The sequence below is a fragment of the Callospermophilus lateralis genome, chromosome 19 (genome assembly GCF_048772815.1).
Source record: "Callospermophilus lateralis isolate mCalLat2 chromosome 19, mCalLat2.hap1, whole genome shotgun sequence".
In the NCBI taxonomy this organism is placed as follows: Eukaryota; Metazoa; Chordata; class Mammalia; order Rodentia; family Sciuridae; genus Callospermophilus; species Callospermophilus lateralis.
Genome location: NC_135323.1, coordinates 6,682,442 through 6,705,311, shown reverse-complemented (window position 1 = coordinate 6,705,311; position 22,870 = coordinate 6,682,442). Strand labels below are relative to the sequence as shown.

Below are 22,870 nucleotides of genomic sequence, written 5' to 3'. Positions count from 1 at the left end.
CACGCTGCACGTCAGCACGACTAAGTGCGTCAGCACGCAGTCCTTGCGCGCCGCAAGGCGCGCCGGGATCCGTAGTACGGCCCGTGACCTTGTTGCGCAGGCGCGGGAGCCACACCGGGAAATAAAGTTCCTTAGGGTGCTGGGAGGTTTAACTCCTCAGCCGAAAAACTACGAGTCCCGTCAGCCTATGCAGGGATGAACAGCGGAGCGGGCCGAGACCTCAGCGTCTGCAGGAGGCCTTTCGCTGGGGGAGGGGCTCAGGACCTAGCGCCACATTGAACGACCCCGAGCGCGTCTCAGACGCCTGCCTTCGGCCTTGGGCATTCTGGGAATTGTAGTCCGGCCGCGGCGCGGAACCCGTATGTAGCCTTGGCGCGGGGCACGGCGGCCATTTTGACTCCCCATGTTGGGCGGAGATGGCCCAATCCTGGGGACACTGCAGTTTTCCTGTGACCGTTGGCCCGCTTAGCACTCGATCTGTCGTACTGGGATGGAGTCGCCTGAGAACCCAACCCGCTCGCACTGCTGGCGGCGGGGAGCCCAGCCTCAAGCCCTGGGCCTGCAGGAAGGCCAGGCCCGCTGCCGGCCGGTACTGAGCGAGAGGAAGGCAGGCCCCGGCGAGTCGCGTCCTGTTGCTTTCAGGCGGAGGACTGCAAACGTGACTTTTTCGCGGAAGCAGCGCGCGCTGCAGGCGACGCCACCGATACTTGTGGAGGCCGCTCGGGCGCCCTAGCTGCTGACGCCCTGGAGGCCCGCCAGCGGCCGACTGCAGGCCGTGTGCACGAAGCCTGCTTAGGGTGTTAGTAGATTGTTTATTTTTAACGTGCCCACAAAGAGCACTCGGGTGCCTGCGGTGGAGGCCCCCGGGCTAGTGTCAGCTTCTCCCTGAGCCTCTGCCTGCAGCTGAGCCAGCCGGCCAGGTGTCACAGACGTCCCTGAAACCAGACACCCCCCACCCCACACCCGTGAAGTCTCAGTGTTGATGGGATATTTTGTGCTGAATTTTCTACCTGAATCATTCGTGCATTAAATGCTCATAACAACCCCATCACAAGAAATATCCACTTCCCATGATGTTAACAGTGAATTTCCCCCATGAATCCACAGTAATGATTTTTGAAATCAGCAGTGACATTGAAGTAATGCCGCTTCCTCTTGCACGTGCTCCCACCATTGCCATAGGCCAGGAGGTGATACAGTCAAAGGTAGGGGCCCCACAGCAGAGCCTGCACACTGGCTGGTCCAATTTTCAGCCTCCAACGCTGCAACTAAGTAAACCCTCCTGTAAGGAACATTATCCTACCTCGGGTGATTTTACTTATAGTAATGAAAAGCCAACTAATAGACCTTCTATAGTTGAAGTACCCAGTGGGAAATGTATCTTGAAGCCAAAAGCTGAATACTAGGTGAATTTACAGTTACTGGGATATCATTATTTCTAGGCTTTCTTGAGGTGATGAAACAGAACTGAATGGAAATACAGTCCTATATCCGTGACACTGATGTCTAGTTGCACCTAATGCTACTGGGTTTGTTCTGTACTTCCCTTTTTGAATTTCCTTTTCCTCCTCTGAGAAACTTGTCTTGCATTCCACCCCCACCACTTTTTGTTGTTATTGTTTTGTTTTGGTAGGGTCCAAACCAGGACCTCACACCTGCTAGGCAAGCACTCCCCAATGTATTCACTGATGTGCTTCATCCTAAAATTGTAAAAAGTAGCTTCAAAATTGTTTGTACATACTTCCTGTAGGGACAAGGATGGTATACCTACAAATTAGAGCCCAATATTTGTTTGGAATTTGTTTTGTCTTTAGACCGAGGGCACACAATTAAAACACTGTATGTAAAAATTATTCCAGCTGTACACACTTTTATTGTTTCACTTGAAATATAATTTGGTTCTGTTTGTATTAAATCTTGGGATTCCTCCCATCCTTATATATTTTACTTGGTTTACTGTTTTTCAAATATGTGAAACAATAACATGGTTCTAAAAGTCAGGCATATACAAAAAAATACATTCGGAGAAGGGTCTTGTTTCTCATTCCTGTCCACTCCCTTTTGTCAAACAAGTTCGGTCATAATTTTACTTTGCTAGGTTTCTTTTTGCTCAAATGTCTGTTTTCTTACCACTACCGCCACCACCACCCTTTTTTTTTTTCCCCTCAATACTGAGATCCAATCCAGAGCCTCACACATGCTGGGGAAGGGCTCTACCACTGAGCCACAAATTTAGGCCTTCCCTTTCTCACACAAAGAAAGGTAACATACTCTAGATATTCTTTCACACTTTGCTCTTTTCACTTAGCAACAGGTCCTGGCCATCATTCCATATCTCATAGAGATGTGTAGAGATACTGTTGTTTATTCAGCCACTATTTCATACCTGAACATCTAAGTTGTTTCCAGTATTTTCTAATTATAAACAGTGCTGCAATTGTTAACCAAGTGCACCTCATATTGTTGGAGGTGTAGCTTCTGAGAGAATTCCTAGGAATGAGAAAGATAGAGCAAAAAGTAGAAATAAGCAATTTTGTTAGTGATTCCAAATTTCTCTTAAGTAAGGACTATTAATTTGCGTTCCCACTTGTGAATTGAGAGTGCCTGCATACCCACAATCTCGCCAATAGAGGGAGTTGCTATGCTTCTGAATTTTTGTAGTTCTGATAGGCAATAAAGTCAGTGTAGTTTTTCGGTGATGAAATGTAGATAACAAAATTTATCATTTTTGCCTCTTTTTTTTTTTTTTTTTTTTTGGTGTGTGTGTGTGTGTGTGTGTGTGTATGTGTGTGTGCTGGGGATTAAACTCAGAGGGCTGGACCACTGAGCCACATTCCCAGCCCTATTTTATTTAAAGACAGGGTTTCACTGACCTGCTTAGTGCCTTGCTAAATTACTGAGGCTGGTTTTGAACTGGTAATCCTCCTGTCTCAGCCTCCCAAACCTCTGGGATTACAGGTATGCACCACTAGGTCTGACAGATTTTGCCATTTTTAATTACACAACAGTACCAATTAAGTACCTTCACAATATTGTAACAGTGTTCACTTTATGCTTTCAATATAGGCCTTGCTGCTCTGCCACTGCAACTTATTTTTTAAATGGACATGTTTCTTTTTCTTCCTCTCTCCCTGCTCCTCCCTAATCTCTCTCAATCCCAAATCTCTGGGGAAATGGGATTACCTTTCTCCTCATCCATTCTAGGCAGCTATCTCCCAAATTAACAAGTGGATTACAACTCCAGACTTTTGAGTCACCTCTTTAAAAGCCCCTGTTCTGGCTGATGGGCAGAATTACACCCTCTAGAACAGGAGTCCCCTGTGTTTCTCCCTTGCTATCAAAGCAATAAACTCTCTTTTTCCTTTTTCTCAAAACTGTGTTCTTATTTTTGGATTGGCATCAGGGACAAGGACTGAGCCAACAGCAAAAATATCATGCAAAGCTTCACCACCATCCACTTCTAGCACTTTTTAAGTATCTCAAATAAGAATTCTGTGCTCCTCTTCTTTTTTTTTTTTTTTTTTTTTTTTTTGCGGTGCTGGGGATTGAACGCAGGGCCTTGTGCATTTGAGGCAAAAATTCTACCAACTAAATTATATCCCCAGCCCCAAGAAATCTGTACTCTTAATTAAATAATTACCCATGTCTCCCCTATCCCCTACCTAGCCCTTATAAGTTCTCATTTACAGTCTGTCTCAATGAATTTGTCTGCTCTTGTGTTAGGTACTAGCTAGCAATGAGCAGTGAAATGCAGGCAAGGTCACAAGTGTTCTTTAAATTTCTTTAGAGTCCTTCTTTAAATTACTTCCAAAGTAGATGAGAAAGTAAAGGGTGAAAGAAAGTAAAAGGTTTATGATGAACCCAGCCTAATTCCAACTTAAGATTGGGAGACATCTTGTCACAAAATCATGAGAAGTTAATTTCTGTTTTACTATAAATTACTGCAATTTCTAAACTTGTTTGGAATTCCTGCCTGTGCCTTGAACTCACCCATGCCTGGCTTTCCCTGACCAGATAACAACCCTCTCTAAAACCTTAGTGGTGCCTTATAAATTCTGATGTTGGGATCTAAATGTATTCCCTACCTTGAAATGTTAAGCCATGTAGATCATTAGCCTACTATCTGCCTTTGTATTACACTTGTCAAAATCCTGTTATCTGTAAGTTCTCAAGACACTCCCCCTTTGCAACTTTTTGTGCTATAAAACTATGTTCCTAGAGAGCTGGGGGGCTGGTCTCTAGCCCGGGGTTTTAGGAGAATCAGTCCTGGCCAGCTCCTGTGTACACAAATATAAGCTTACTTTAATTTTATTCAAATTGGAGTCCATGGTCTTTTCTTTGCATCATTGTGGTTTAACAGTTAATTTGTAAAAAGTAAAATAAGGGCTTGGGTTGTAGCTCAGCCTATGTTCGAGGCCCTGGGTTCGATCCTCAGCACCACATAAAAATAAGTAAATAAAATAAAGACATTGTGTCCAACTACACCTAAAACATAAATACTAAATAAATAAATTAAATAAGCTAATTGGGAAATATGTCAAGAGAAAAGGATTAATGGGACTAACTCATGGATTCCCCTGATCATTGTAAAGCAGAAAAGGTGTGTGAGATCAGGAACCATAGAACAATAAGGCACCAAAAGAGGATTTATTGGGAGGTGCTCCCAGGCAAGATTCACTGGTCTGTGAAAGGGTGAGGGCCAGAGAAGTCATGCAGAAAGGAGAGCACAATGCTTATAAGGAAAGTTGGAGGTAGGAGGGCTTAGGCCATCTAAACTGCCGCTACCAATAGCAGGTTGGCCAAGGTGAGTTTAGGATTGCGTCTGTCACTGGTTGGTCCAGGCTGAGGTGAGTTGACAGGGCAATTGCTTCAGCCAATTGGAACCCATGGTCTTTGGGGTCTGTTGCCGGGTCTCCTTAGCCTGGTGGAAAATCCCTACCACAGATGCCATGAGGGGGCGGGGGGAGGCTGCTGACCCAATAGTCCATATGGCCCAGAGTCTCAAAGCCTTTAGAGAAGTTCTCTGGGCTCAAGCTGACTCAGAAGTTAAGAGCCAAATATTGGCTATTTTCTTTCCTTGTATTTTTACTTCCTTAACTTTAATCTCTAAGCTTTGGTCTTAAATATCCAGCAAGCCAGTTTCACCAGTATCACTGATGGGCAAAGGCGTGATTTCTGCAGTTGAGGGGAGAAATAAAGAATGTCCACATGCTATGCCCTTTTCAATGCTTTATTCACTCAAAATCACTAAAATCACTCAATACAATTTCACAGTATAGGTTCTTTCTTTTTCTTTTTTTTTTTTTTTTTTGGTGACACTGGGGATTGAACCCAGGGCCTTGTGAGTGCAAGGCAAGCACTCTACCAACTGAGTTATATCCCCTGCTATCACTCTATAGGTGAGTGATTATATAAAGATTATATTTCTTAATCAAGAAATAACAATTCTTTTTTTTTAATTTTTAATATTTATTTTTTAGTTTTCGGCGGACACAACATCTTTGTCTGCATGTGGTGCTGAGGATCGAACCCGGGCCACACGCATGCCAGGCGAGCATGCTACCGCTTGAGCCACATCCCCAGCCCAAGAAATAACAATTCTTAATGCTGGGCACTACAAACACTGCAAAAGACACAATAATTCAAAGCAAACAAATTCTAAGTTAAATCTAAGCACTGCAAACACATTTAATCAAGACAGACCTATTACAGACATTCCCTCTGCATGTTAGGCTTAAGTGCTAGATTTAAAGTCTTAAGTCTTAGGCCTCAAGTCCAGCAGATGCACACCCACTCAGACCACAATGATTAGGTCAGGAACCAATGGAAACTTCTCCTGGTGTGAAGATCTCCTGGTTGAGAAGATGGTCGTACATGGATGTCACCATTCTCACCAGAGTCAAGAGGCTGCTGTAGAGTTTTACAGCAGTGAAGATGATGCAGAGAATCAGGCAGATGATGAGAAGAGTTGGGATGCCAGTACAGGTCCTCATAAGGCTCTCTGGCATGTGGGCATCAGTATCAGTATCACTGGCTTGAATATCTGTTCATTTGCTCCATTATTTATACTAAATTTGGGGGCTTCTGTATACTGTTTTGGTCCTATCAACTGTTACCAGGTTTTTTAGAGACATCTTACATCTTAGAGAGAACACATGGTCTGGTGGTTTCCGCCCTGATATTACCCTTCTGACTCTATCAGGGTTAAGGCAAGTGACATGTTTATATCAAGTGACTTCACTCTTGTGGAAAGTGACTTGTTTTATCAGGCTATGCCCGATGACATATTGGAGGGCTCTATAGGCTTGTGCCTGGTGAGACTGCAGGTTTATTCTAAAATGGAGTTGCTTAGGCTAAGGCCATCCTTATAACCAGTCTTAAAGTGAGAGTCTTAAAGATTTTAACTTTAATGTCAATAAGTTGACAGTTATTTATGGCTGGCTTCCGTTTAATTGGGGTCTGTAGTTAGCCTCACATCCTGTTTGTCTATAGATGATAGCCTCCTATTGTAGTGGCACCCCCTCCTCCATAGAAAATCTTAATTAATCTTCTCCAGAAATCTTCACCATAATTGTTTTTTATATTATGACTATCAGCAAAAGAATCTCTACAAGAGAGTTCAGTTTAGGGGATGGAGATATAGCTCAGTTGGTAGAGTGCTTGCCTTGCATGCATAAGGCCCTGGGTTCAATTCCTAGCAACACACACACACACACACAGTATATATATATATATATATATATATATATATTTTTTTTTTTTTTTTTTTTTTTTTTTTTCAATGCAGTGAAGCTTCCTATTCATTTCAAAGAGAAGAGAAGGTGTTACCAATTGGGCTCCTGGTAATAGCTGGCAGGGGGAGGGAAGAAAAGGGAAAAGCAGCTCTCCCCTTCTCCACGCTATCCTTGAAGGGTTAACTTGCCCAGAACAGTGAAACAAACAGCTGCTTTCAAGTAAACTTCTGCAGATTGTGAACTTCTGAGTCCCTCTCCCTACACACTGGGTATAAAGTTCTGAAACTGCCTGAACTGGGAGTTCAGGGGGATTGATTGATTACATCAAAAGTTTTGCCCTCTGAAAAATAAATTTATTTGGCTGCAGACAAATAACTGTGTTTCTTGCTTTCTTTGCTGTCTTGCCTAGTCTGTCCCCACAATTCTATCTCAAATTAACTCAGGTTGTTATATTGGAAGTTGTACTTCTGTAAGACACTGACAGACAGCAGTTAAAGTTTACAAGAAAAATACAAAATGATATCAACAGTAGTAAAAATATATTGAGTTTGTATAAACTAAGCTATAAACTAAAAAACATAATTTTTTTTTTCTAACAGAGAGGTGAGAGAGAGAGAGACAGACAGACAGAGAGAATCTTTAATATTTATTTTTTAGTTTTTGTCGGACACAACATCTTTGTTTGTATGTGGTGCTGAGGATCAAACCCGGGCCGCACGCATGCCAGGCGAGCGCGCTACCGCTTGAGCCACATCCCCAGCCCGAAACATAATTTTTATAATCCAAAACCTTTAAACATTAATTTGAAGAACACCAGCTTGGTAAAATGTTCTTCTAAATCTTATACTTCAAAGTCTTGTATACTTGGAAGATCACTGGCCTCTTAACATACAAAGAAGCCAATAATGGAACCACAATCACATTAATGTTTTTATTTATTTATTTATTTATTTATTTTTAAAAGAGAGAGAGGCAGAGAGAGGGAGAATTTTTAATATTTATTTTTTAGTTTTTTCGGCGGGCACAACATCTTTGTTTGTGGTGCTGAGGATCGAACCCGGGCCGCACGCATTCCAGGCGAGTGTGCTACTGCTTGAGCCACATCCCCAGCCCACATTAATGTTTTTATATTGGCCAAGTTTAGCTTTTAAAGAAAAATTCAGAATCTGAAATGTAATGTAATACTCTAAAATAACAGTTGTTGTTTAACCAGAGTTATACAAACCCTAATTCCTTTAAGACCAGTTAGCTGCTCTAAGTAAAACTTAACCTTGTTTTCAGTAAAGACACAGACAAAACAATCTTAAACATTTTTCCATTTACCCATTTATGAAAACACACATAATGTTTAAATGTTACCTTATAAAATTTAAAAAGAGTACCTGATTTTATATTTAGCAGTTAGCACCTTAACTTTGTAAATTAATCAGATGTCTATAACAAACACATTTATGATTAATTCCAATTATGTTAAATCTAATTTACTTATTTTTAACTGTAAAATCCAAGCTATCAGACAATTATAGTTAACAGTACTAGCCATGTCTTCCTTGTTGAATAAAAATCCTAGAAGCAATGGATATTATGTTTTAGACATTTTATAGAAATTAACACTCTATTGTTTACCACCTAGAAAATCTTGTGAGTTAGTAATTTTAAAGACATCTTTACTCTCATTTGTTACCTAATTTACATTGAGCTTCTTAAATCATGTGAACTGATCCATTTTTCTTTTATATTTTAATTTATGAGCAATCATATATCTATATGCCAGTTTTGATACCATGTACATGATATATGGACACAGGCACATATAGACATAACAATGCAATACATGTGTTCGCACATACACAAGACAGACAAGGTGCAATATCTTCTAGCTTTTTGTAGGTAGAGCTCCACAGGTAGGAGGTAACACTATATATGTTTATTAAAGCTTCTGTTAGATTTATTTCTAGCATCACCATGTCGAAGTCCTATTTAGGAAATTTTCCCAGTGCATTTGAGAGCTAACCCTTGAAAACTGATCCCTGAACAAAGAGTGCAAAAACCTCTACAGTTAGATAAAATAAGGCTGATTGTAGGATCAAATCATAAAATCATGATTTCAAAAAATATAGAATTAAAAAAAAGAGTTCTTAAAATATTACAAGGCTGTTATGAGATCAGAGTTTACTTTTTGACTCAGAGAGTTAGCTTAGATATTGAAAGAATGGTGATTACATGTCTGTAATCCCATCAGCTCAGGAGGTTGAGACAGGAGGATCACAAGTTCAAAGTCAGCCTCAGCAAAAGTGAGGTGCTGGGGCTGGGCTTGTAGCTCAGTGGTAGAGCGCTTGCCTAGCGTGTTGGAGGCCCTGGGTTCGATCCTCAACACCACATAAAAGTAAATAAATAAAATAAAGACATATGTCCAACACCTAAAGAAAAATATATTAAAAAAAAAAAAGTGAGGTGCTAAGCAACTTAGTGAGACTCTGCTCTAAATAAAATACAAATAGGGCTGGGGGTGTGGCTCAGTGGTCAAGTGGCCCAGAGTTCAATCCCCATTACAAAAAAAAGATAAAGGAATGGTGAGCCCTGAAATTCTTAGGTAAAGATTCTCTAGATAAAGAAGAATTGATCATTTCATTTTTCCCTCCCTGTCCTGTAGTGTTTAGGGAGAAACTTGTTAAGAAAGCAGCATGGGGCACCCGGGTTCAATCCTCAGCACCACATACAAACAAAGGTGTTGTATCTGCCGAAAACTAAAAAAATAAATAAATGCTAAAAACTTCTCTCAAAAAAAAAAAAATCAGCATGGTAAGATAGCCAGCCATTTGGTCCCACAATATAAATAACAAATGATTGGGTCAGAAAGGTGGGGGCTGGCATTTAAAAGTGACATTTTTTTCCTGCAGACCTCTACAATTTACTTTTCAATGCAAGCCTTGGTGAGATAGAGATAGCAAAAACTAAGTGAAGCTGCTGGGTTTTGTTGTTGTTGTTGTTGTTATTTAAATATTTATTTTTTAGTTGTCAGTGGACACAATATCTTTATTTCATTTTTATGTGGTGCTAAGGTTTGAACCCAGTGTCTCACATGTGCTAAGCGAACACTCTACCACTGAGCCACAACCCCAGCCCCAAAGCTGCTGTTTTGAGTAACCTCTGCATAGGGCATTTTAATCATTTTTTTGTTGTTGTTGTTTGTTTGTTTGTTTTTAGCAGTTGGTAGTTAGACCAGGTTGGATGCAGAAAATTATTAGGCATTTCCTTTATTGTCAGGGTTCGCACCCAGCTCTCCCTCACAGGAAGACGATCAGACGCTTCAGGGAGACGATCAGACACGTCAGGGAGACCAGTCAAGACTGGAACTCATTTATTGAGGAAGCACACACAGCTAATATAAGGCACAGGAGCCATCAGGATAAAGGTCAGCAGGGTGGGGAGAGTTCACGTGTACACCCATCCTACAGGCAGGAAGGGGAGACAGGAGCTGTCCACTAGGACATGGACAGAAGGGTTCTAAGCCTATCCTAGAGGTGGTCCGATTTTTTGTCACAACCCATGGTAACGCCTTCTGGCTGATCTCCAGGCGCCATCTTAGCCATGTGCTGCCCCAAGACCAGGAAGTGAGCATCAGTCTGCAAGTTAGGTTTCCTTTTCTCCATCATAGGTTTCTATTTCTCTGATGTGACTGCCCTACACTTTATCTCAACTGTGATTATGCCATCCTCTACTATAACTTTTGAGGATGAGAATCCCCTCTGAAAAAAAAGATTTTTTTTTTTTTTTTTTAAAGAGACATAGGCACCAGTGTCAAGAAAACTGTCTCTTTGGCTAGGAGACAGCTCCCCAAACCCAGAGACTCTAGGGGTCAGTAGTTTCTGCCCTTTCTTCCATAACCTCTGGCTGGAGCCTCATTCAGAGTGATAACTATTTTAATTGAGGGAGGACATTTGTCAGCTAGTTGGGCCCTTAAAATTTCTTACATGTGCCCTTTGTCCTTTTGGGTCCTCATACTCACAGGACCATGATTTCATATTACGCTCCTCAATTTGAAGTGGGAGGCAAGGCTGTTGGAGTTTTGGGTGACATCTCCACGAGAGAAAAAAAACAATTTGTGTTCCTGAACTACGACAGAGAGCTGAGGGGTAGTTTTACTCTAATTAAAAGCCAGATGTTCTGGTCTTTTTCCTGCCAGAGTGGGGAGTACAGAGAGACAATGTGTATTATGAGAGTCTAGAAAATAGTCTAATTTTAAAGCTAGGGAAGCTCTATCTTGAGAACCTCCTGGAATTTCAGGTCACAAAAGTCTCCTCCCTCAGGAAAACTTGAGTTCCTGTTATCAACATTATTTTGGGCCTGCATTTCTCCTGTAGTGAACAGGTAGTTTGCTAAGGAATGTGACATATCCTGTCCTCAGAGGCCAGGCAAGGCTGCAGGTAAATTGCTTCTTGGAAAAGAAAGCATGTGGGGGGTCATTACAGTTTAACCACTTGATAGAATTATTATATACAACATTTAGCAGGTTTTCTACTCCCCCCATCCTACCTACAAGATTACTGACCAAAAGGTGGGCCAAAGGTGGGCAAGAAGCTTTCCAGGGGTGCCTCTGTGTCTGTCCAAATGGGTAGAAAAGGAGCTACCCAGGAGGTACTTCATTAAAATCTCCTACAGCTCCCTGAAGGGAAGAACAATTCCCTGGAGGCAGGTCACCTTGGCAATTGATGGAGGAGGAGAGGGAAGGACTGAGAGGCCCCCAAACCCAGGATTTGCAGCAGTTTTATACACTCAGAGTTCCACCAGAGAATGAGAGGGTGTCCCTTCCTGCAATCCCATTGATAGAGGACACCCAGGGTGCAAATGAACCAAAAGGCAAGGGTCTCAGTCAGGGCATCTCAGCAAGAGACTGGAAGGGATCTTATCTCTCCAAAGAACTAGAAGGCCAGTGTTGCAGGCAGGAACAAAACGGCAGAAATCAGCCTCTGATCCGGAGGTCTGAATATATAAGGGAAGGTGTCGGGAGCCATTCTCACACGTGACTGGGTGACTCCTGGTCAGGGTCTGAGGCGCTCTGGCTGTGTCGGAGCTTTCCCGGCCCTCTCCTGTTGAGAGAACCTGTCCATGTGGGGGTGTAACTGACCACTGACCCCGGAGGCCCAATCACTGACCCTGACCTTGGAGTGCGGCTCCCCCTTCAACCTTCATTGGATGGAATTCTCCCCTGCATTTCTGTTCCCCAATAAAAGGCTACTCCCTGGCGTGCTCACTCTCTCTCTCCTGCTAGCCCTGAGTAATCCTTGCTGCCCTGCCTGGCGGTTAGAGAAGGAAACCAGAGAGGGGAGCTGTCTCGGACCTGGTCATAGAAAAAGGTAACTGAGTCTGTGTGTTTATTTCAATCTCACTAGCTAACTTTTATGCCAAGAACCTCATTAATGAAACCATTGCGCTGGTCGCATGGTAGAGGAAGGAAGGAATTGGATTGGATAGGTTGGAGGAAGATGCTTCTAATATCAATGAAAGACCCTATGTAGGTCCTTGCTCCATCCACACGGCAGTAAGGCAGCAAAAATCTAGCCCAGGATTCATGAAGGGATTCTTTCTTTGAGTATAAGGCAGAGAGAGAGGGAAATGTGGAAAAGTGGTAGAGGTTCTTTAGGACAGTGAAGGGTAAAGAGTCCTGAACTCCATTCTTGAGTTTAGTACCAAATGAAAGCAGATGAAAGGGAATACAAAAAGAAAAAGAAGTGGAGACAGATCTCAATGGATCAGTGATGCTTTATTAAGCAACAGAGGGGCTTGGGGCTGAGTTCTCTGCTCCAGGGATCCGGGGACTCTGCGCAGCCTGTGTCCCTGGGGCTCTCCTGTACCCAGAGGTTCCTCCAGAGGACGCCGGGTCACCACGGGGAAGCCAAAAATGCCTAGGTGATTCTGAGCAGCCAGTGTCCCCGAGATCTCTGGTGTCTGGAGTTTCCTCAAGAGAACACCAGGTCCCCAAGGAAGACAAAAATGAGTGATTATAGTCTTATATAGTACATTAGTGGGGGTTCTCCATTGGAACAGAATTAACAAGAAGAATGAATACAAAAAGGAGATTTATTGGATTGTCCTAGGTGACCAGAAGCTGGAGAGTCCTCCATGGCCATCTGCTGGCTAGGGAGCTGGAGAAGTAGTAGTTGTGCAGCCCAAGGTGCTGAAGCCTCTGAACAAGAGAGATCAATGGTGCTACCCTAGTGTGAGATCCAATGCTTCTGGAAACTCCCTGGAGAATCACTGGCAGATCAGCTTTGGAAGAGTGAAGAAGGCAAAGTCTGATATCCTCAGGCAGTCACAGCAGCAGTGGAAAACCCATCTGTGTAGAATTGAGCTTGCATCTGCAGCTGCTCCATGTTGTTGCAACTTTTATTTCATGCAAACCACCATCCTATTTGATGATGTTACCCACACATATGGAGGTTTTCCAGTTTGCTATCCCACATGTCAATCACTCCTAGACACAGCCTCATGGCCAAACCCAGAAGCCCATCAATCATCAGTCTCTCTTAATCCCATCAAGGTGAAAATTCACATGAACCATCACATAGTATAATACACCCCTTCTCTTTAGCTCATAGTCTCAACTCTTTTCAACATCTTGGACTTGGCATGCAATTCTTTTTAATTATTTTTGGTTCAGTTAAGTAATGTTTGTAGAGGTATTTTGCATTTATGATCATGAGAGTAATTCATAGCTTCCTCATTTTATCAAGTTAATTTTTTTAAAAAAAGAGAGGTGAGAGAGAGAGAGAATTTTTAATATTTATTTTAATTTTTTTAGTTTTTGGCGGACACAACATCTTTGTTTGTATGTGGAGTTGAGGATCGAACCCGGGCCTCAGGCATGCCAGGCGAGCGCGCTACCTACCGCTTGAGCCACATCCCTAGCCCCTATCAAGTTAATTTTGATAATAATGTAACATATGCCTCCAAAGAAATTAGAAGGTGTTTTCTCTGCTTCTGCATTCTCAAAAGAAATGTAGAAAATTGGTGGCAGTTCTGGAGTGTCTGGTAGCAGCCTGTAGGATGTCTAAAAGTCCTACATTTCACTTTTTTGATGGTAATGAGTTATTGAGTCAGTTTCTTCTCTAGGCACAGGCTCATGTGTTTTGTGTATTTGTCCTTCTGTGTATGTTGTAGGAGATGGTCTTTCTGAAATTATTGGGCCACTTCCTCTAAGTTATCAATTTGTGTCAAGTGCATGTTCATGATATTGTTGAAGAGCCCATGGATGGTAATGGTGGGTCTTTTAATTCTAATGGATAGTTTCTGTGTCCTCAGTTTTCTTATTTGTTTATGTTATTGTATTTCTCATAGCTTTGTTTTAATTTATTTACTTTTATGTGTTGACAAGGAATGAACCCAGTGTGTAACTGGTGCTAGGCAAGCTCTCTACACTGAGCCATAACCTCACTCCTGTCCTCTGTTTCCTTAGCCACATATTAGTTTGTCAGTGATGCTGATGTTCAGGAAGAACTTGGTTTTGCTGACTGCTGATTTCTTTTTTTTTTTTTTCTATATTTTTTTCTTAATTTTTAAAAATTGTTCATAGATCTTTATTTATTTATATGTAGTGCTGAGAATTGAACCCAGTACCTCACACATGCAGGGAGAGTGTGCTACAGCTGAGCTCCAGCACCAGCCCCTGCTGATTTCTTGATTGTTGTTTCACCAACACCCCCTCTTACCTGCCTGTGCTTAATTTACCCTTACCTTGCTCTTTTTTCTTTGCTTTCCTTAAGTATTGGGTTAATGATTGCTTTTATCTCTTCTTTTCTAATATGTGCTTTGGATAGTGTAGATACCCCCAGTGCTCCATTTCTGCTGTTTTCCATGTTGAACTTTTTTATTTCATTTTTCTAAACATGATCAAATTTACCCTTGAGTAACCTCATCTTCCTATGTCTGTTTAGAGCCCTGTGTTGCATCTCCCATTGCTTAGAGGTTTTCCAGCTGCTTCTGATCTGATTTCTGCTTTAACTCCCATGTTCTTTGAGCCTACTTGGGATTTCACTGGCATTGCACACTTGTTGAGGTGAAGTTTATGGCTCAGAATGTGGCCTTTTCTGGGGAGTCGTACTATGATCCTGAGAAGGCTGTGTGTTTCACTGTTGACTAATGGCCAGGGGTCACAGACCCAACAGAGTTGTGATGATGTCTCCCAATGTAGCCATGTATTCTTCATTGTCCTGGGAAGTTTTGTATGTCTCTGCCTGGTGTATTTTGACTTTGTTTCAGGTGCATGCATACTAGCAATTCAAGACAGTTACTTGAAAGTTTAGCCTAGAGCCGCCACAGTGGCACATCCCTTTAATCCAAGCAGCTCAGGACTCTTAGGCAGGAGGATCAGAAATTCAAAGGTAGGCTCAACAAGTTAGGCACTGAGCCACTTAGAGAAATTCTCTCTCAAAATAGAAATAATTAAAAATAAAATAGGGCAGTGAATGTGGCTTATTTGTTATGCACCATTTGGTTCAATCCTTGGTACAAAATATAAATAAACAAAAAAATAAATGAATAGAAAAAAATTAATCCCAGGGATTCTGGAGTCTTATCTTACTCAGGCATGGTCAATCTCACGTCTGGTATTTTTCCATTCATGAGTTAAGTTTTCCTGTTCCTCAGTATTCTTTGTGCATTTTTTAAAAGTGAATGAAATTTGTTTCTTGGGGATGGGGTTGTGGCTCAGTGGTAGAGTGCTTGCCTAGCATGCATGAGGCACTGGGTTTGATTCTCAATACCACATACAACTGAAAGAAGTTCCATCAACAACTAAAATAAAAAATTAAAAACAGAAAATATTTTTTTCCTTTTCTCCTATACTATGGTTCCTGTTTGTTGAAGGCTTCATTCCTTTGCTTAGAGACTAGGTGTCTGAGCTATTTTTAGTGAATTATTTTGTGTTCAGTTCCTTTGAAAGATTTCCCTGAATGCTAGGGTCATCTGAAAGAATGGAAACTTTAGGAGTTTCAGAGCTGACAGGCTGTGGATTTGCAGACTGACACCCAGCAGCTGTGCTCTCTGACATTTCACCATGAGGGCTGGCCACAGCTGCAGGTACCTGTAATGCAGTAGTAGAAGCAGCCAACAAAATAGCAGAGAAAGAACAATCCCTCTTCAGGTTGAGCGTAGTAAAAGTCCCTAATGTGTATGAGTCTAGGCCATTGACAAGCTTGTTTCCATATAAGAAATAAAAAATTCAATCTCCAAAAAAAAAAAAAAAAAAAGCAACAGAGGGGCACATTTTTGAGAGGGAAAATGACTGTGGGCTCTAACAAGGTCTGGGTTTCATAGTGTTTAACCGGACCAGATCATGGGAGGAGTTTGGGTGGCAGGCTCATTTAGGGTGGGGCATGAGGGCAGGTAGGGGAAGTTCGTTGGGGCCTCTGGCCCATAGCCTTCACAGAGCCAATCTGTGTCACATGATTTCAGATAAACCATCATCATTTTAATAAGTCAGTTAAGAAAAGAGGAAATAGGGTGGGGCCAGCCGCTCAGCTCTGGTTTTGAGTTCCCAATCTGAGACAGAAAATATTTTGCAACTGAGCAGATTACCCTCTTTACCAAGGTGAGGGCAAGGAAGGAGGAGGGAGGAGGGAGACCCCCCCAGGGGTGGGAGTCCCTCAAGAAGCTCATTACCAGGTGTGGGAGTCCCTCGGGTGGCTCATTTTTGGGTTTGGGAGTCCCTCGGTATTGGTAAGGGCAGGGGTTAGTCTGGGAAGCCAAAAGGTCTCTGGGGAGGGGTGGTAAAGGCTAGAAAGGATTCTCAGTTAACAGGAGGCCCAGGTGGAGCAGGGGCCCTCTTTGCAGGTAAGAGTCAGACCTTTCCTTCTAAAAGGACAACAGGGGCATGGGGTGTCAAGACTGTGGAAGGTTAGAAATGGGGAGCTGAGGCAGGGGTACTGAGGAGGAAGTGGCAGAGAGTGGGTTGAAGACCAGGGCTGCCTCTTTCTCCACACCTACCCCAGGGTGGCCCAGCTTCTGGCTGCATTGCCCCACCCAAGCACAGGCCCGCTCAGGCTTGTGCTACTGCAGGTTCCCAGGACCCACAGGTGACTCAGGGCTCTGCGGGAACAGTGAGGTGGGGGAGCCAGAACAGCAGAGTAAATGGGCTAGGAACAAGCACTGGGCTGCTGCGTGATGTCGAGCACCCAAGGAACAGAGGAAGAGGTGAGGGATCAATCCCTGGGTGCTCAGTGCTCAGGCAGAAGGGGGGCAGGTATCAGAAAGGGGAGCAGTGAGGGGGCTCCTTCCCAGAGGATGGGATGTTTTCCAAGGTGAGTCAAGATGAGAAGCCAGGAGGCCTCAGGGGCTGACACCAAGGGAAGCTGTCACCATCCCAGCTTGCAGAGGCCTTGGGAGAATCCAGACAGGGTTGTAGCTTGAAGGAGAAATGGCAGCGGTTGGCCTCAACCTGCCCCACTAGCAACTTGAGGCTGGAGACAGCTGGGTTCCCTTCTCTGCTCCAACCTTCTGCAGCTTTTTCTCAGGTCCTATGCTGGAAGCTACAGGGTGGGGCAGAGAGAAGGATGAAGGGAGGGGTAGGTGGAGAGTAGCTTCTATGACCACCCCAGTGCACTGAGGCTGGTGGAGGGGATCCTGGGCTGGGAAAGCACTGGCTGGGCTGGGGAGTTCGGGAGGCAATGGCCCCCACCCTCAGCCCTGAACGGCCCTTGAGCACTTTCCCCCAGGCCTGCAGAGGCCTTGATCCTTCACAGATCTGAGGCCCAGGAAATGCTCCAGACACAAGGAGGCTTGGTTGGGACAGCCCAGGAGTCCTGGGCAGCCCACTCTGCCTCTTGTCCAAGTATGGTCCTGGTGAGTTTGGATCTGCCATGGTCTGGGGCTCCAGGGCTCCCAAGAAGATGGAGTGAGTGACAGAACATGACATGGGCTTTCTCCCAGATGGTTGAATTCTTTCAGGCTTACAAAGAAGATGGAACTCGGATCCTGGATATCCTTCTCTGTGGTAAGAGTCAAAGACTGGTCTCATGATGGCCAGCCACTCGCTCCTGAGGACAGGAGCAGGACCTGGTCACTTCCTTAGTTACTTGGGTAGACCCAGGATGACTCAGACCCCAAGACTCCTGAGTTGACGGTGTCCCAAGCCACAGCCCTGAAAGCTCTCAGGAAACCCAAAGGAGCCCTCATCCTTCATTCCCAGGCCTGGAGAGGCAGTGATGGGACATCAGAGGGACCTTGGACACCCAAGCCTTGAACCCCTCTGTAGCATGTCAGCCCTCATTGTGAGATTTCTCACCAGCCAGGCCTGCTCTGAGTGCCTCCATGTGTCTCCCAGGTTCCTGCCAGCCCAGGAGTGGAGGGTGGGATCTCCAGGACCTGTAGGAGGTTGGGCTTAGAAAGGCTAAGTCACTTTCTTGAGGTCACCAGCAAGTCACTGCAGAGAAGGGGGTTGGGGTCTGATGGGGCCCTATTCTTCCCATTGAGTAAGATGGAGTGGGGTCATCTCTACATCACTGTATTTTTCACTGGTCTTACCTGAGCCCATAGTCCCCTCCATGTCCTGAATATGTAGGGTGGACACAGGGTCACTTAGGTCAGCTGACCCATTCTTCTCCTGTCCAGAACATGTTTGGAGTGTCTGCGAATCTGACATGTGGTGGGCCCGTGGTGTGGCTCGTCGGGGCTGTGCTGGTGGTGGCTCTTGTTTTTGGCTTCACCTATTGTTCCATAAAGCAGGTCAGAATGGGCAGCCTCTTGCCTGATGGCATGTGGGCCTGGGCTAGGGTGGCATTGGAGGCAGCAGAGCACGTGACCAAGGGGGAGGCCCAGGTAGGGTCTGGGAGAAGGATGTAACCCATCCATGGCCCTCAAGGCCTAGTCCTGCCAGCTGGCCTCTCTTGCCCACCTCATGGGGCTCTACTGAACTCTCTCTCTCTTCTAGGCGAAGACAAAGGAACTATTTAAAATAAATTGATAGAAATCCTGTCCAGGCACCGGTGGAAGAATAGCACCCCACCTCTGGAATGTGGTGTGGTGACATGCTATTTTACACTTTTCAAATTTTAAGAGTGAACAATGTAAACTTTAAATGATTAAACATGATTGAGCAACAACTGTGTGCCTGACTGTCTTCTAGAAGCAGGTTCTGAATTCCACAATTCTGGATCCTTTGAGACCCAGCTTCAAACCCACCACCTTGGCACCCTCTGCCATCCACCAGTCCTCACCTGGCCCTTCACCAGAGCTGCCTGGCCTGGGCCATCAGATCAGGTAGACTGTCTTTGGGCCCCCCAATCCCCAGGCTTCACACCATGGGCCTCCTCAGGCTGGAAAACGAGCCACAGACCATAACCAGGTGGGGTCCCTGAGGTTTCCCTTTTCTGCTGCCCTTGGCCTGAAAGAGATCAGTGGGAGCTCTGCCCTGGGCCCCTGGGAAGCCTTTACTCTTCCTACAGGGCTCATAGGACAGTTCTATGGGTGGCCTTGGTTGATCAGTTGGGGAGCGGGAGTCTTTCCCTTGTAGTCCTCAAGGGCACCTAGAATGTACTGGGAGGCAACATTCTGAGATAGGGAGGAACTACCCAAAATAGCCAGGCCTTATTCCTGCCTCTCCAGGGCAGGCAGCATCCTGAGTTGGGGAGGCGCTGACCAGGGCAGCCTGAGTTTGTTATGCCTTCCCTTAGAAGCACAACAGGCTGTCCTTGGAAACTTTGGACAGGAGTCTTGTGGCACCTGAGGTATAGAACCCAGGGGAGGCTGCCACCCAGGTTCTACAGTGGTGGTGCAAGTGGGGTACAGGCCACGTTCCTGAGCCTTGGGGGACCAGCTCTGTTGTCCCCTTTTCCATCTATATGTAAAAGCACACTTTAAGTGCCTTGTGTGTGAGTGTGCTCTGACTGCAATGGCTGAAGCTCCTGGACCCCCATCCCTGCTGGCTGATGCAGTGATCATCTCCACTATCCTCTGCCCAGAGGGAGTCATTCCCTGGGATCGGGTATGAGTGACCCCATCTCCCAGGCCTGTCTCCAGGAGACCTCAGCCTTCTGCTGAGCCCTCTCAGGATGGCGAGGTCTCCTCACCTCCCAGTCCTGGAAGTCTCCCAGGCCTGATGACTGCCCTGTGGCACCCCCTTCTGCCCCCCCCCCCCAAGAACTAAGTGTGGGCTCTCCGGGGTGTGTGGGGGGTGGTAAGCTGGCCCCCTGGGATAGCCAAGAGGGGCTATCCTGGCTGCATTGCAAGGTTCTTACAGATGCTCCTTATGGGTGGCTTGGCTTGGGGGCAGGAGAAGAACTCTGGGAGTTTTGACCCCCTCCCACGTGTGTCCCCTTAGTGCCATCCCTGCAGGAGGAGGAAGGAAACAGCTTTCTTCCTGGAACAGGAAGTGCGACTGTGGACAGGGTGCTCACTCTGAAAACTGCCACGCCATGTAAACAGATGGGTTGTTTTCAAAATGTTGTGGGTTGTTAAAAATCGGCCACTGTTGTGTGTGTGTGTGAGAGGCTGGGGATGGAACCTAGGCCCTCCCACATGCTGGGCAGGTGCTCTACCCCTCCCCTGAAAGACCCACCGATTCCCTGTCCAGGAAAGACGCACGAGGCACTGGCTGCAAACGCATGAGGTTTATTCGGACACAGACGCCTGTGGGTGCTCAGCGAAACCTCAGCCGGAGCTTCGGTGAGCTGGCACACCGGGCTTTGGGGTACAGGTTTTTTATAGGGTCAAGGGGCAGGTTTCGCGCGCGCGGTAAGCAACAGGTTTCTTATTGGTTATTTTGAACCCAGCATATAGGTTACCTAAAGGGTAAAGTTATTTTTCATTTTATGTTCCTGAAACAATACCACATGACAGTTACATATGAGCACTCTGATTTTTCTGTTCCTGCTTATTAGCCCCTGTTTATTCAGGCATGCCCTGGAATCTGTTTTTCTGCTCTTTCCCAACCATCCTGTTTTTCCCTTTTCAATCGGTCACACTTAACTGATTATCTGAAAAACACATTGTCTGCAGGTTTGTGACGTGCCCTAATAATTTTGCAACTAAGCCTAAGGTTGCTGGGCTGGGGTCTTTCATTCCCCCCTTTGTCTGGAAACTTGGGAACCAATCATGGTTCCCTCAGTTGGGGGCCTATTTGGGCTGGCTCTACATCTTGGTAAACAGTAATCCTCAGGGGACAGTCTTTAACTTCCCAGACTTACTTAAAATTGACCTCCTAGATCCAACCTGACTCGATTTACCTATCTACACTATCTATCTACTTTTGGCTTTGTTCCCCCCCTAATTTTAGAAACTTTATTGCTGTGTGGAGAAGGGGCGATGACTCGTTCTTGCTGCTTCAGAGCTGAAAAGGGGTGTCGAACATGAGGGGGCTTGAAGACGTTGGGGAGCGACGTGGGGGATGTGAGTTTCCTTTTAGAAGTCAGTTCCATTTGAGGTCTGGTTGGGGAAAAACAGGTTGTCATCTGGGGATGGGTGCTTCTATGAGAGAAACAAAAACCATGAGTACTGAATAAGTGTTGCAGCAGCTGGAACATGTCACTGTACATAAGTTTTTTACCAGGCTTTAACATCCCCAGTTATTAGGACTGTAAACATAACATTTAACTTTTAGGGTTACAGATGTCCTTTTTTTAAGACACAGTTTAATAATTTAATGTCATCTGATCTTGTAAAATCTTTAATTCTGTTATTAGGGCTGGATAACTATACTAGCAAAAACTAAGCCCACCTGTATAGGTTAGAAATAAAGGCCTTAACCTTAAGCTAAAATTACTCTGGCAGTTCCCTTTTGATGGTTATCAGGCATTTCTACATAAGAATCTCTTTTGAAGCCTCCAGTTTATTTATTTATGGAAGTTACATTTAACTATTATTTTATTTAAAATGTCCAGGAATAACTGTGTTTTGGCTTTGACTGTCTTTGCTAAGTGTTTAAGATGAAGCAAGTCAAACTGACTTTTGTTTCCATCTATTGTTAACAGTCAGCTGAGTTTCCTTGGGAGTCCTCGGGAACTTACAGCAGCTTTTCAGATCTGCTAGTGCCATTTGTGCTAGGATGGGTCCAGGCCTTGCTTGACCATGTGGCTTCCCTTGGAAGCATCAGGGATGTCTCCCTTTTCTGATGACCCTCCTCTTCACAGCAAATGCACTGATTGGCTTTCTGTCCTCCACTGGTCTCATTAATCTCCCTGTTCAGGAGGTTATGTGGCCTAGAGTTGCAGAGCCCTTAGGAAAAGTCCCCTATCCCTTGACTCATACTGACTCAGAGGGCAAAAGCCAAATTTTTAATTTTAAAACTTGATCTTAAACATCCAGCAAATAAGTCAACAGCCTTATATTAAGAGCACTGGGCTTTAATGTCTATCTCTCTATCCTGTAAGTGATAACTTTTTATCTTACATTAACCCAGGTTGTGAGTTCTTAAATCAGTACCTCTGCAAAACATTAACAGGCAGTCTTTCAGCCATTTTGAAAACTACAAGATAAAATTATCAAAGAGTAAAAACATATTTAGTTCATATAATAGCTACCTTGAATTTTGGCAGAGTTATACATTATAATTTCCTGTTTGAGATCTTAGTAATCTTAACAAAAACTAACTTTTGAACATAACTTTAAATGTACTGAAATCTAGCCTACTTTTTTATAGTCACTTTTACATATAGTGGGATGGGACATAGAGCTTTATCTCAAGTAAGGCGGGGCTCTTTATAAATCTTAAGTACTGCAGTTCTGAGACTGATCTTTACTTTTTAGACATCATTTTACAAAAGCCTACATAAATTGTTGTGAACTTGAGCAAACATAACATAATATCACATTTAAAACATGAATTAAAGAAAGGCTGAAAGCTTTTAACCTTTTGTAGAAAAGTGGCAAAGTACTTTTGTGTTTTGCAATAAAACCTTTACACAGATTAGGCTCTCATTAACTTAAAAATATATTTAAATTGTATTTCAGTGTAAAAAGTAACATAGAACTTTACATATCTTATTGATAACAAGTCCAGTTATAGAACACAAATGATATAAATAAATTTCTAACATTTTTTAAACCTAAAATTACCATACAACTTTAGGACACCAGTTTGATATAATGTTCTTTTGAAGCTTTTACCTTACAGACTTGTATACCTGGAAGATATAAACATATTA

The 22,870-nt window shown here is 44.0% G+C and overlaps 1 long non-coding RNA gene and 1 other non-coding gene across 2 annotated transcripts; one reads left to right on the top strand and one right to left on the bottom strand.

Moving 5' to 3' along the window:
- Positions 1–5,310: 5,310 nt before the first annotated feature.
- Positions 5,311–5,383, bottom strand: Trnaa-ugc (transfer RNA alanine (anticodon UGC)). Its single transcript has one exon. It is a non-coding gene; the product is annotated as a tRNA-Ala (tRNA).
- A 10,835-nt stretch (positions 5,384–16,218) lies between these two features.
- Positions 16,219–18,832, top strand: LOC143385012 (uncharacterized). The gene is made up of 4 exons (XR_013089436.2): positions 16,219–16,323; positions 17,679–17,724; positions 18,342–18,455; positions 18,661–18,832. It is a non-coding gene; the product is annotated as an uncharacterized LOC143385012 (long non-coding RNA).
- The last annotated feature ends 4,038 nt before the right edge of the window (positions 18,833–22,870 follow it).